Source organism: Geospiza fortis, unplaced genomic scaffold (genome assembly GCF_000277835.1).
Source record: "Geospiza fortis unplaced genomic scaffold, GeoFor_1.0 scaffold524, whole genome shotgun sequence".
Classification (NCBI taxonomy): Eukaryota; Metazoa; Chordata; class Aves; order Passeriformes; family Thraupidae; genus Geospiza; species Geospiza fortis.
Genome location: NW_005054437.1, coordinates 655,335 through 669,490, shown reverse-complemented (window position 1 = coordinate 669,490; position 14,156 = coordinate 655,335). Strand labels below are relative to the sequence as shown.

General features: G+C 43.1%; 1 protein-coding gene across 1 annotated transcript in view; it reads right to left on the bottom strand.

Annotated features, from left to right (window-relative positions):
* OSBPL5 (oxysterol binding protein like 5) overlaps positions 1–14,156 on the bottom strand; it is a 135,506-nt gene that overhangs the window by 120,299 nt on the left and 1,051 nt on the right. The window lies entirely within an intron of this gene.

Sequence of the window (14,156 nt, the reverse complement as noted above, 5' to 3'; positions counted from 1 at the left end):
ATGCACAGAGCACAGGAAACCTCCCTTGAGAAATCCCAGCCCAGATCAACTAAAATGAAAGCAGATGACAGAAAGAAGTTAAATGCCACTATTGTAAAGCACCTTCTTAATTTACAGCACACCTCTGAAGCGGGAAGCAGCAATTAAACACCAGCCTTTGTAATTATAGCACAGGAGCCTGCCTCCCACCCTCACAGCCAGCTGGAACTGCTCCCACTTCTGGAGAGCTCTTCAGCAGGCACGCTCACCCACAGTGATGCTGCAGCTCTCCATGCAGCTTAATGCTGCCCCATACCACCAGCTCTGGGAACTGTCTGAGCAGCTCCTTGCCCTGACTGGACAGGATAAGGACTTGGGGACACTGCTGCAATGCCAAATCTAACAGCAGCAAAACAGGACAAGCATCTTGTTTCTCTTGAACTGAGGCAGCTGTAAGAGGAAGGCAAGAAGCTGGGGGGAACAAATGTCAGTCATACAGTGAAATCTTTCCTGACTTCATCCACCAGAGAAAAAAATTAACAGGGCCTGTCCAGGGCCCACAGTCATTTAGATGCCAACCTGATTTATCTGCACTGATTTCTGCTCCTACACCAGCTGTCCAACTCTCTCCTGGGCAACTTGATTGGGAATTTTATACCCTGAATGGGCCATTTCAACCACAGTATATTACTAGTTTCTCACAAATGTTGCTCTCTGCTTGAGGGAGGAACACTCATCCATCAAATACCTTGGTGCCTTCTCTGCTTGCCACTTGCTGCAACTATTTGCTTTGGCACAGCAGATCTCTGGACAGCAAGCAGGCACACTGTTATTTTCCCCAGTGACAGCACTGAAAAAGGAAAGCATATAAATTATAGCAATCTTGGGGCTGCCTTCATTTATCCAGCAAGGAATGGGATTTTTTTTTGTGCGTGCCTCTAGTGCTATTTTTTTTTTTTTAAGATGCTGTAGAACTGCTCCCAGTTTGCTTGCTCCAGAACAGACAGTGCTGAATATATACCATTCTGGAGGGCTTAGCAAATATAACTTCAGGGAAGAAAACCTTTTCAGCACAAGGCACTTGTGGTCTGCATGCCCTGGGAGGTCCTCTGCCCTGCTTTTACACACATTTTGCATCATTTTACTCTTCTAGAGCAGCTGTTCTGTAGAATACTAGAAAACTCATGAAAACCTGGTAAAGGGCATGTCCTGCTTACACCTACAAACATGGCAAGTCCCCAGCATTGCATCACACTGTCAGTCCATGCAATCTTCAAGGCCCAGAGAAACTGGACTACAATAACAACCTAAATGTATATGAAGATTACGCCTTTCTATATTCAAGCCATGAGTACCATCCACAGGCTTGATTTTCTACTTGTTCCCATGATCCACCTTCGCCCATTCCCCAGTGTCCCCCCACTACCAACATAACTTCAGTGGGATTTAAATCAGGACTTAACTGGATATATAGAATCAAAAAGACAAAAATCCATTTCAAGCCAAGGAAAGATTGGAAACAATCAGTGTCTTTGAAAGTATTTAGATCACTTCTCCCAGGAAGGACTGCAGAAAACAAAGCAAAGCAATGTGTCCACCTGAGTGGGGTGCCTGAAGCTGCAGGAGGATAGCTGTGGAAATAAAGCAAAGGCTCTGGGCTGCTGTAAGACAAATTAAACCCTGATTTAACTGGGGCTGCAATTTTTAATCTAGATTTTGGAGAGTTGCTGAAGCATTTCTTAACATAATGTTATCCAGCAGCTCCTGAAATGTATTCAGTGTCAATTGGTATCTTTTTCCTGGGACAAACATCTACACTGGCAGCTTCTACCACTGACACAACACATCAACTCACATAAAGGAAAAAAATCACCATTAGCTAAAAATATCTGAATGAAAACAAAACAGTGTTTCAAATGCCATTGTATTACCCTGCCTTTCTTTCCTTGGCTCCCTCTTTGTTTTCTATGGCCATTGACATAGCCTCCAATAGCTGCAAAAAACTGCCTGATTTCATATTAGTTTTTAAATAGCAGTGGGAGACATTTCCTTGAATTACATTTATGAGAAAACACAACCTGATAAATTTCTCTTGTAAACAACCCTTCTGAAGTCTATGAAGAACTACTGAATATATCAAGAGAAGGCCCAGTAAATGAGCTGTGAAAGGAAACAGTGGCAGGCATGACGTATTTTTCCCCCTCACTTTCCAGAAACTGCTCATTAAGTCCAGTTTTAAGTGGGGTGGAGACAAGCCACAGAAATTCCCAGGATAACACTGGTGTCTGATTAATGAGAAATGTCACATCAATCTCACAGACTTGTAAGGAAGATGTGACTGTTGCATGCACACAGGCACCAACATTTCAGTGTGTGCTTGCCCCAGAGCATCCTGCCCACCTGCTCCCTTCCTGTTCCACTCAAACCTTCCTAAAATTAGGACCATTTCTTCGGTCTTGTTTCAAGTTTCCACCTTTATCTCCCAGCCTGCCAGTGCTGGTTAAACAAAGAATTTGGAGCAGAAATGACTGTATTCTGTGAGAGACACACTCCAGAGAGCAGGAGGATGAGCACACAAACCCAAACACAGCAGTGCCGGATGCTTTCACAAGGGAAACCTGCTGCATCCTTTCTTACAGTAGAAATGAGCATAGAGAGGAAAGAATGACCTCCAGATGTAAGTCATCCTAGGAAAGTTACTTTAAAGGCAAAGCTGAAGACTTTGTACTTTTTGTGCTAAACACAAACCTTTAGGGGCTTTCTCTGAAGTCTGCTTAGGTACCCTGCACACATCCGCTGGGTGAAAAGGAGCAGCGTGTCTGTTTGATACAAAGCAAGTACAGAAACACACTACATTATCCTGCACAACCTTTGAAAACATTTAAATACAGAAGACTAGAAGAGGAGGCATGAAGGCTATTCCCCATATTCCTTGGGATGGCAGGAAGTTGGTAATGCTCCTTTAGTCCTCTCACAGCCAGCAGGTTGCTCCAGCACATTGCAGCATTTTACAAGGCATCAGCCATGGCCAGGATCAACATATATAATGCTCTGTAAAAAAAGTAAAACCTAACAAGTTGTCCAGGAGTGCTTTGGCTGAAGTAATTCAAATGGCAAAACAGCATTTTTTTGAAATAAATCTATTTCAAGTTGATTTGGCTTGTTTCCAACACCAATTAATAGCAATATTTAATTCCTGGGTAGATAAATATGCAGCTTCTGCCTACTGGACTTTCATGTTATGACACTGTAAAAACCTAAAAAAACTGATTCTATCTGCCAGAGACTACAAAAACTGTGTTCTCCCAATACAGACCTTTCTACACTCACTTTTTTGAAAGGATTTACATTCAAATTAATTTTGAATTTGGCAGTAAGAACTGCAGTACACAACTCCTCTGTCCACCATAGCCATATAATTGTTATAATTCAGCTTTTTTAGGCCTGCATTCTTAGGTATCCCCAGAGATGCTTTGGGGAAGGGTAGCAACAAATACTCTGCTGCAAGAGAAACAAGCCAACAATCCTCTGCATGACACTTGTAATTTTCTGTAACAAAAATACACCAACTCTCCTGCTTCTTGTGCGAACTCACAAACTACCCTAATTGACAGCACTACCACTCATCAGCCTGCCCCCACAAACAGTAACCTTTTCCCTCTGAGCTCCCTCCCATCCACCCAAGCTCCCCACCATGGATGGTGTCCATGCATCTCCAACTTGACTGCTGATGCTTATGCACTGCCCCGCCACTGCTGTTATATTTAAACCAGAGCCTTGCCTCACACAGAGTGATCTCTGCATCAGAAAGCACTGCTTGGGCTAACAAGAAAAACAGTACTGCAGCTGCAAGCTCAGGCATCTCAGAGACAAAAAATCAATGGGAAAGTTTGTAGAAAAAAAATAAAAGTTAAAAAAAAAAAAGAAAAAGAAAAATAGAAGAGCACACAATGTTTTGTTTAACTGCATTACTGTGCTTTGGACCTAACACAGCATTCTTAACAGGTGACACAGAAAGTCATTCCTAAAAATTAGGAATATGTAACATTTTGCTGAACCCTAGATTATAGAGATTTTGATCCTTTAAATCAACTTAATGGCTCATTTTTCAAGTATCAACTTTGTATAATTTCTTTTTGCTACTGTATTTAACATCCAAGGGACACTTCTTTCTTCCATCTTCCCCACACCCTGCTTCAGGAAAGGACAAATCACTGGAACAGGGACCAGCAACATCAAAAGAAAGCTGCTTTTTCATTTTTATGCATTTGTACCAGCTGGTAATTTATCATTTACAAAGCTGGGGATGGCTGAAATTTTGTTCCAAGGAAACCATACTCTGCTTAATAATGAGAACAATCAAATGCCACGATTTGTAGGAAGCAACTTTTTTCCTTGACCTTTTTATTACTGGCAAAATGTCAGCAGATTATTGAAGTGCAGAGAGCACAATCTATGATAAGTAACTTTGTGTTGCCACATACCAGACCAAAACACCCCCTCCTCCCTGTCCAGACACAAACCTTAGCTTTCCAAAACAGCTCTGATTTAGAAAGAATTGTAGATAACTAACAGAGTCTGAATGCCAAGTGCAATATCGTGGGTGAACAGGGCTTGCTCAATTCCTGGAAGCATAAACAAGGGGGGAAGGAACAAAAAGAGCAGGAGACAGAATGCAGCCTTATTTCTGTCTTTGACAGCTGCAAGATCACTGCTGACATTGCACATGCAATCTTCATCTTTACCTGAAATGCAGCAGCATGAAAAACTGGAAAGGACCCAGAAAAAAACCATAAGGCTGTCTCCAAGTCTTAAATCAACTGCAATGAGACTTAAGATGTTCAACCTACTTAACTAATCAAAGACATGTAAGGGATCACCTGATCATAGTCTGCAATCACTTAGAGGGAAAAGATGTCAAAGCAGGAAGAAAGAAAGTAGAAAAATGCCAGATTAGAGAGAAATCTTTTACTGTAAAGAAAACTACCATTTCCACACATTTCTGAAGAGCACAAAAGAATCACCACCAAAAATTAAAATGCACTACCTGCCTAAGGAAAATGCTGTAATTCAACCAGAAATTACTAGATTTAAGAATCCCAGGCTAAAATCCTTGCAGATGCAAAGTCAAATGAGATCAACAGGACTGATACAGCTGGCTTTAACATCCAAGATAGAAAGAAAAGCTACATTGTCCAGAATGGCTTCCTAACTGAGCCCACTTTCTCACCAGATAAGCACCTTAAGAGATCACCCTGCCAACTGTTGAAGAGCCTTTCTCCAGCTGCCTGAGCCCTGCACCTCACTGTGCTGCAATCAAGCAGCAGAGCAGCCAGCAATGGGCAGCTCATGCTGCTTGTTAAACATTTCTGGCCCCAAAACACTGTATTTCTTCTCCACTTAACTTTTCTAAGGTCCACTTCCAAATCAGCCTGAAGAAAACATTGTTTTACTGACTTCAGTAAAATAAACCTTTTTCTTATTTCCCACGCTGTTTCATTTCCTGGTACTCCAAGCTAAATGGCACAGATATTTACAGTACTGGGAGTCTCATCTGTAGCTCATCTAAGACAGAATCACTGAGCCAACAGCTCACAGTGCAGTAGGACTGCCTATTAAAAACACTGTGGGGTAATTCCAGGCTTCCTACGGGCACCATCTATGTGTACAGCTCAGCTCATTTTCTACACATTATTAAAAGCTGCTCTGCTTAACTCACCACTTAATTTTGATGTTAAATGAAAGCAAAAAGCATGACAAAAGAATTGAGCGAATAAAAAAAAGAAAGAAAAAAAGATGCACCTGAAGACTTCCTAGTAGCTTTATCCAGAGAGCAAACAGGCATACTCTGGCTGGAATTGGGCCAGCAGACAATGCCAAATAACCCCAAGAAGGGATCAGACCCTCTCTCTGCCCTCATAACAGAGCCCTGTAGGCCAACACAATAAATAAAACCCAACCCCAAAACTTACTTTGTTATTTTTCCAGTGCAGACAGAGGCACAGAGGTGCAAGCAATCTCCCCACAGCTACAGGAGGCCTGTGATGGAAGCAGGAACTAACACTGATCTCCTGATTTCAAAGCCAAATGCCCTAACCACAAAATTATCCTACTTGCATTGCCTCAACCTGTCTCATCCCAAAGAACCAAATTACTGGAGAAGAGAAGGAGGGACAGAAGGGAAGAAAACAGAAGGTTTATCAGGAATATTTCTAGTCCACCTGGGAGCAAACACTGCTTACATTGGTCCCCCATAACTGCAATCCAATGAATCTGGAACATGGTATGAAGTTTAGCACTCAAAATACTCAGCTTTCTCAGAGTTCAAGCAAGGCTGACACAGACCACCTCTTAAAGCAAGAAAAAGTCCCATATTGCTTAATACTTTTTACACAGTGGCCTGGAATGCTCAAGAGATTAAATAATTCACACACTGCCTTTCCCCAGGGGTTCACATCTAGCCCAGATCTCAAGTGTCAAGTACAATCACACGCACTCTTGATAGACTTTGAGAGGTAAGAGCACGGCACGAGTGCAACTCCCAGGAGATAAACACTTGTATGGGACAAGTCCTTGTAGCTCAGCTTGGCAGCAGTCCTAGCAGGACAGCAAGGGAAGCCAAGTGGTGTCTTGGACCCCAGGGTACAGAGGTGAATAAACGAGGGAACATGCTTTGGTTTTCTCCTTAACAACTTCAACTTCCAAGGACACAATGAAATCCTGCCCCAGATAGAACACTTCTATCCACATGGAGAGGCAGGGTGTGCTTACAGCAGTTCCATGTTAGAAGTGGCATAAAAGATGCCATTCCCAATCACATCAAATATGCCAAGATAGTGAGTTGGTGTGTTTTTACATGGGGTACACAACTCTGCACACCTTGTGATTTGCTCAGGCTCTCAAACAAGGCCAATGGAGGGAAGCAACAGCATAAGGCGCCGCAGCTCTGGCGCGGGAAGCGCAGCAGGGGCGGGTGCTGGCGGATGGCAGAAAGCTGGGAGTGCCCACTCAACCTGCCCGGGGACTTGAGATGTTGCAACTTGCTCCAAGCAGAAAAGAGCAGCAAACCACGGCTTTCTCTGCAGCGTGGGCAAAGCACAGAGGGAGCAGAGCCTCGGGGGAGCCATGCTACACTGCAGTGCCTTCAGAGCTGCAATGGCATTTGTTGTGTGTGCCCCTGCCTGTGTAGCTCCAGGCTTGGCTGGAGGGTGCAATCTGGTTCTTCACTCTATTTCCACTGCCATTTTCACTTGGAGTGCCTGCTGATTCCTTTAATAAACTGCTGCATCCCTGAGGTACAAGGGCAGAAAACTCTTCTAGCAAAACCTGGGAGTCAGCAATAGAGAGGGGAAAATTAATTATTAAGGACCACATTGGGGCAGGTTTTCTTTCTTTCTGTCTCGAGCAAAACTTAAATCACGTCTTCCTTCCCCCATTGTGGCTATGGTAATAACGCGCAACTATTCATTATCCTCATCTTAACTAGAAAAGCCTCTTTCAATTTAGCACTTAATATAATTACAGTAAATTAAACAGTGTCTAGAAAAAGTCCTACCTTTTCACAGCTATTACCTTACCTCTATGAAACTCTATCAGTTAAAAGTGAAGATAGCTATTAAACAATAAGGGTTTGTAGCTATTCAGTGAGCAGAAAAGTGAGATGTTCAGTGGAAAATTGTTCAAAATCTATTTCTAAATTCAATACCACATCTCCAAGGAAAAATGGGAGCATCTCATTAATGGTGTTGCAATGTCCCTTTCGCATTGCGGAGATAGTACTTGAGTACCAATTCTCTGTTCACTTTCCTTCACTTCAACAGCTTTCTTTTTTAATATGAGGGAAAAAAAGTCTGCCTTTTATAAAATCACAAGGTAAATTATTGCCTTTGTGCGCTTTCAGCAAAAGCTCTCTCTGGCTAGTGATACATCATTAATGTGATTTCTCTAAGAGGCATACAGGATAAAAAGCACTTGGCTGCCATGAAGTCAATGGGAAAACACACAGACTTTGAGAGGGTCACGATTAACAAAAAATAAAAGCCATAAACTTCCACACTGGTACTCTAAAAAAAAAATTATTAAAAAAAAAAGAAAGACAAAGCATCTCTACAACAGGTAGTCAAGAGAGGCATTTGGTAAATGGTAGTTTTCTCCTAAATAAATCAAATGCTGGGAATACTTGGAGTGATATTAGAAGCCTTATTTTTAACACAACATAAGCTTACCAGCCATCAGGAATAAAATATTAAGTAGGAAATATCTTTAATATATTGTTTTGCAACAATTGGGAGAACATTAGTAATAATTAGCAGCCAGCACTGGAAGTGCTCTCTGCTAACTGTGCATCTTGTGAATAACAGCAAGTCTTATGTTAACACAATGATGTCAGCTGACAACAGCTTTATAGCAGAGAAAAGCATATTGTGCATTTCTGGGAAAAAGAACCTTTAGTGTTGTGGGGATTATTATGGTTAAATTGCTTCTGAGTCACAGTCTGCTATTGCTCAATGTTTCTCACTTGGTCCCTACCTACCTACCTCTTATTTCCTCATGGGCACGCACCTGTTCAAAGAGAATAAAACTGCCACTGTTGTACCCACTGTCTTAGCTCTTTTAGACAACTTATTCAGTATCTTGCTTACTTAATGAGACTGTTTTTATTTATATTACAGAACAGCCCAGCAAAATCCAAGACAATACTGCTCTAAATATTCTGTGAATTTCCAATAAGAGACCTTGACACCAAAGAACACAATCCAGGCAGAGAGAGGATGAAAAAAGCATGGAAAGCTTATATGGACACACCCTGGCCATGTACCTTCTCCGGGAACTGAGAAAAGAGAGACCCTGCACTACACTTCTCAGATACACTCATGGCTAGGAGATCCTCCCAGCTTCTCAGCACACCTCACCCTCTTGGAAAAGAAAGCTTTCAGCGCCTGCACTGAGGGATTCCACAAGCCAGAACTTGAACACCAGCTTGGGAAAAACTAGGTTAGAAGCCTGACAGTCTAGGCTTGGTTTAAGCTGCCTCCAGCCCTGTCCACAAGTGGAGCTCCCCAAGTCTACTGCAATGCATAGGTGTAGGAATAAATGAGTGCAGGTATTAATAAATGACTGCAGCTGTGCCAAGGTGCCTCCCATGACCTGGAGTCCAGAGAGAAATTCAGGCAGTAACAGCAGTTTGATTACAGGCAACAAAGCCTGGGTGGTTCATCAGTCAAATAAAACCAAACCCAAAACAACCAAGCCAAACAACCAACAACAACAACCAAACAAAAAAACCCCAAAACACTGAAAAACACGTTCAACAGCCAAGAAATAGGGCCTTGTTTGCATCCACTGAATCTGAATTAGAACAAAACAAAAAAAATCTTACATTCTATCTCCTCTTGAATGAGAAAGGTTACAAAGGCAGAGTAGGACAAGGAGGCTGGGGCAAATGACAGATGTCAAAATGGAAAGAAAATCTACTATAAATGAAACTGAAAAATACAAACACTCTGTATTTCGTATCTAACACACCTGTGTCCTGCTCTAGATTACAATAACAGAGGTCCATGGAAGGCAGTTTAAATTACTGCCTTGCCCACTAATGCTATAATTTGTGCCCACTGAAAGCCTTCATAGTCCAAGTAAGGATTTACAAAAAAAAAAAAAAATACGGTTTAGACCTGAACTGTCTGACCCACACACGAAAGAAAATGAAATTATCTGCAAATCCAGATTACTTTCCTTAGTAAGGTAAGGTAAAAAAAACAACTCACTGCATCAGCAACTGTCAGGCTTGCAGCAGTGCACAAGGCTCTTTTTCAAGGCAAGACAAAAAGAAAAGACATAAAGATTCGTCTTATAAAATGGAAATCTCATTTATTTGCATCCATGCCAGGAGCTTGCCAGAATAACCATTCTGACAGAGCATTAATTCCAGTGACAATTCCACATTCACATTTCAGGGATTTTACAGATGAGCCATCAACAGCTGCCCGAATGAACTGTGCAATATTTGATAAAGTGTATAAAAGCCTTGGTCACCTCCTAATTCTACATAAAAGTGATTATCTCCTGATGCTGAAGTGATAGCAACAAGAAAAAGTGCAAAAATATCAAAACAATAACACAAAAGAAATTTAAATTGTTCTTTTCATTCTGCAAAGATTATTCACAATGAGCAATAGTTAACCACACCATGCAATGGAGCAGAATTCCCTTCCTCTCCTCACTGGGACATGGCAATTTATTGCTGTGAGGAGAGAATTCCCCATCATTTTAACCTCATAAAAGAGCAAATCCATTCAAAAATGCAGTGCTAGCATAGGTTTTCCACTCTCAACTGGCATCAAATAACACAGGTAAGAAAAGGCAAGCTGCCTCTGCAGCACTGAAGGTGGGATGGAACAATGACACTACGACAGTTGTCTGCAACAAAATGCATTGGCATGAAAATTAAAGTACCTTTCAGAGCAATCTCATGATTTTGCTGAGAGAAAACTGAAGGAGAGGTATCAGGACACTGCTTTTGTGCCTGAAGTGCTGGGATGCAGAAGGACCAAGATCACATTTAAGCTTTGCACTCGACACAGAACGAGACATTTCATCCCTCGATGCCTCTCTGCCACATCTGATAGATCAGCAGCAAGTCTGCTTTTATCTTGGTTTCTGCTGATCGATTTAGACAGCACACCCTTCAGGACTCTACTACAGCAGCATTCCAGTTTGGGAATACACACAAAATAGCTATTACATTATTCCTTGGGGGTACAATTTCACATTGATTGATTCACTGACAGATTAGATAGGATGAAGCAGGCAAGCCCCTTGTTGAGTTTCCCCCCTCCTCCCCACAAGGAGAGTTGCACACGTCCCAGTTTCTTAAGGATTTCTCTTTTGCCTTTAGCTGGTTAATTTTTCACTGATGCTATAATCATGCGAATGGTAACTGGGTTGCCAAAACACTCAAACTCATACAGCCCTGCAGTCAATTCCCAGTAAGTTGAAGCTTGGCATGGAGTTTAACAAAACACATAGAAAAACTACTATCAAGAAAACTGCCAGCACAGTAAAGTTATTGATATTGGAATGGAGCACAGGCCTCAGTGGCACACTGCAAAGGAAAGCCCAGGTATACAGCTGGCTGTTTATTAAACAAAGAGGAGAACTGAGCCTTTCCAATTCAGACTTTGATTTATACACCTATAAATCCTTCAATGTGAAAGGAGTGTAAAGGAAAAAATGGCACAATTTCAACTGTAGCACTACAAACACCACAGAAAACTGAGACTAAAGAACAAGGAATATGCCCATGGTTTTTATGCAGCTTGAAAGAAATTAAAAAACACCACCACACGAGCAGCTGGACTATTTTAACCTTCTAACCCTAATCCCCCTTTCACATCACTCTCCTTCTGTGATGGGCAGAAACCACTTACAGGCAACTCCTACTAGCCTGCTGTTACTGCTTCCAATTTTGCAGAATATTCCCCTTTAGTCCCTTGATTCTTTTCATGTTACACAGGTGCATATACAGTACCTAGAGCCCAATGCAAGCACAACACTCCCACGCCTTGAGCAGAGAAAGAGTATTCCAATAATTAAGAAATGTGGAAACCTGGGCAGATTGTACACTGCTCCTTAGTCCTCCACAGAGGCTCAGCAGCTACTTATCAGAAAGGTATTTTTCAGGATGGTTGTCTCCTTCCCCCTTCATTGCATGACCAGTAAGAGCCACACTGGTGGGGAGGAGCTGAGATGAAGGCAGAACCTGTGATTTAGACACAGCCCTGTACAATTAAATGCACCACAACCACACAGCTCCAAAATGAGGGCTGAGAAACACTTGGGAGGAGTTTGCTCAGTCTCAAGATGCTTGATGCTCTAAACACCAGCAGTGACAGTCAGCAGCCTGCACGAGGAGTGAGCAAGCCCAGACCCACACTCAGACATGCTGGCAGAGCAGGTCAGTGTCATTCCTGCCAAAACCCATGTGTATTTGGCATTTGGATTGTTCCCATTCCCTGAGCTGCTTCTTGTGTTTCTTTACCTTAGTAACCACAGCAGGCATGCACAAACACCTACAATGTGCTGCCAGAGACATCTCATGTTGAGGACTGGAGGCGTGAGGCGCAGCATTTCTGGCTGAGAAAACACTGTGCTGTTAATGCTCCAAAGGCAGGGAGGTCACGAGAAAAAACACTGAATGCAGCTTTCCCCCAAATAAAACAGGAGATCAAATAGCACAAATCTCTGCAGTTGCAGAGGGAGGTCTGTGCTCTGCAGCTCAGAAGCAGCAGGGCCCTGCTGACACACTTCAGGGCAGTTTCATTTTTACCTCTTCAGCCCCAGATCCAGCACTAAAAGACCTTCAGCAGCGGCAACGCCGACAATCTCACAATTGCCTCCAGCAGATAACAGCTCCCTTGGACATGGAGTGACTCTAACCCAATTCAGATTAGCTTAACTGAAATTTTTATGATCTATGAACATAGTAAGAATTAGTCGAGTCTCAGTTTTGCTCTGAGCATGGCACACTGATTTCAAACACACTGCACAACACAGATTATAGGAATGGCCTTTCCCTAGAGATATCCTGATGCCAAACCACAACACTGTATCAGACACAGAGCCGTTTTTCTCCTGCTGTAGCCAAGAAAGCACCTTGAGCAATATCTAATCCAGTAATGGAAACTGAACCACCTGTACTCTACAAGCCTCCCTCCCACTCACCTGATGAATCAGTGTTGCAATAAAGCACATGAAAATTAAATTAAGCACCATGAAAAGATTAGAGCAGTAAATCCGCCTTTCAGTTACTTTCATGCATCACCATGATTAAATCATTCCTTAGGTTCACATTGTCCTCTTCAAACCAAAATAGGCGGTGGGCAGGACTATGGCCTGTATTTTCTCCTTGAATCAGAGAGCTGCTGTCTGTACCTCCATCAACAGTAACACAAAGTAACCCCTGCAGCTGAATCTGACTCCCTTGCTGCCCCCAGGTCCTTTTGGCCCAGCTCTGTCCCCCTCCTTGCCCTGCTGGGGTGGGGATACTCCCAGGGTCACTACCATCCTACTGGGAACTGCTCAGCTGAGAGCATCCATTCTCCTCTTTGGGGAACAGAACTTAGCACACACAGAGCCTGGCTTGAGGCTTCTGTCTGTCCCCCCCCACTCACACCTTTTTGGAAACTTGCAGCCAAGGAGGAAAGGTGGCAGCTGGGGACACATCCAGTGCAATGGCTGTTCTCTGCTGTACAGACACTGCTGGATACTGTTGCTATCTCCTACATCAGTGCAAAGAGGAGGAAGGAATATTTTGACAACAAAGATATTGCTGCACCTGGATGAAGTGAGGAGGTTGCTATACAGTTTAAAGAACTTTCCCCCTCACTTATGTTAAACAATTGTTTCACACTACAATGCTCTAGGTTTGCATAGCACTTAAAAAATATGGTTTCTGATCCAACAGTCAGTCACATGTGCTTATGTGTTTATTTCTCTAGGAATGCTGCCTTGCTTCACTTAGTGGAAGCTACAAGCATTTCCAAAGTCAGGTTTCCAAAATCTGGTTTTTAGACAGCAGTACCTATGGTCTCCACTATGGTATCTGTACAAGCACCTATAGGAAAGGTAATTACTATTGTCAATTAAATGTAGCCAATTAGTAGCAGTGCAGTCTCCTTACTAGTTCCTCACCATGCTGGAAGAAGTACATTAAAAATGCTTTCCACCTACCAGATATGCCCACATGTCTAAAGAAATCAGGTCTCCTTGACAGCACGCCATCCCACACGCCACACCGGCCGCCTGCTGGCCCCCCAGCCCTGCCATGCCGAGAAGTCGGGGGGCAAGGGGATCCACCCCACAGCTCCCGTCGCCAAACCCCTAAAAGGCACACGTAGAAACGGCGACGCACAACCTGGGCACAAAGCACGGGCACAGGCGGCAGGGTACCCTCCGGAGCTGCCAGCGCTCAGACCCTCGCTGAAATCACGCCGCCCGCAAGCCGACTCTGGGGTACCACGTTATACTTAAAAATAGGCAGCCTGGCAGCGCGGGGGACAGGAAGAACAGCTAGCACGGGAGGCGGGGGAATGGATTTATTGGAATAATTTAGGGCGGGGAGGGGGGACGGTATTTGCTTTTATAGGGTATTTTGGGGAGGATGGCTTCGGGGATTC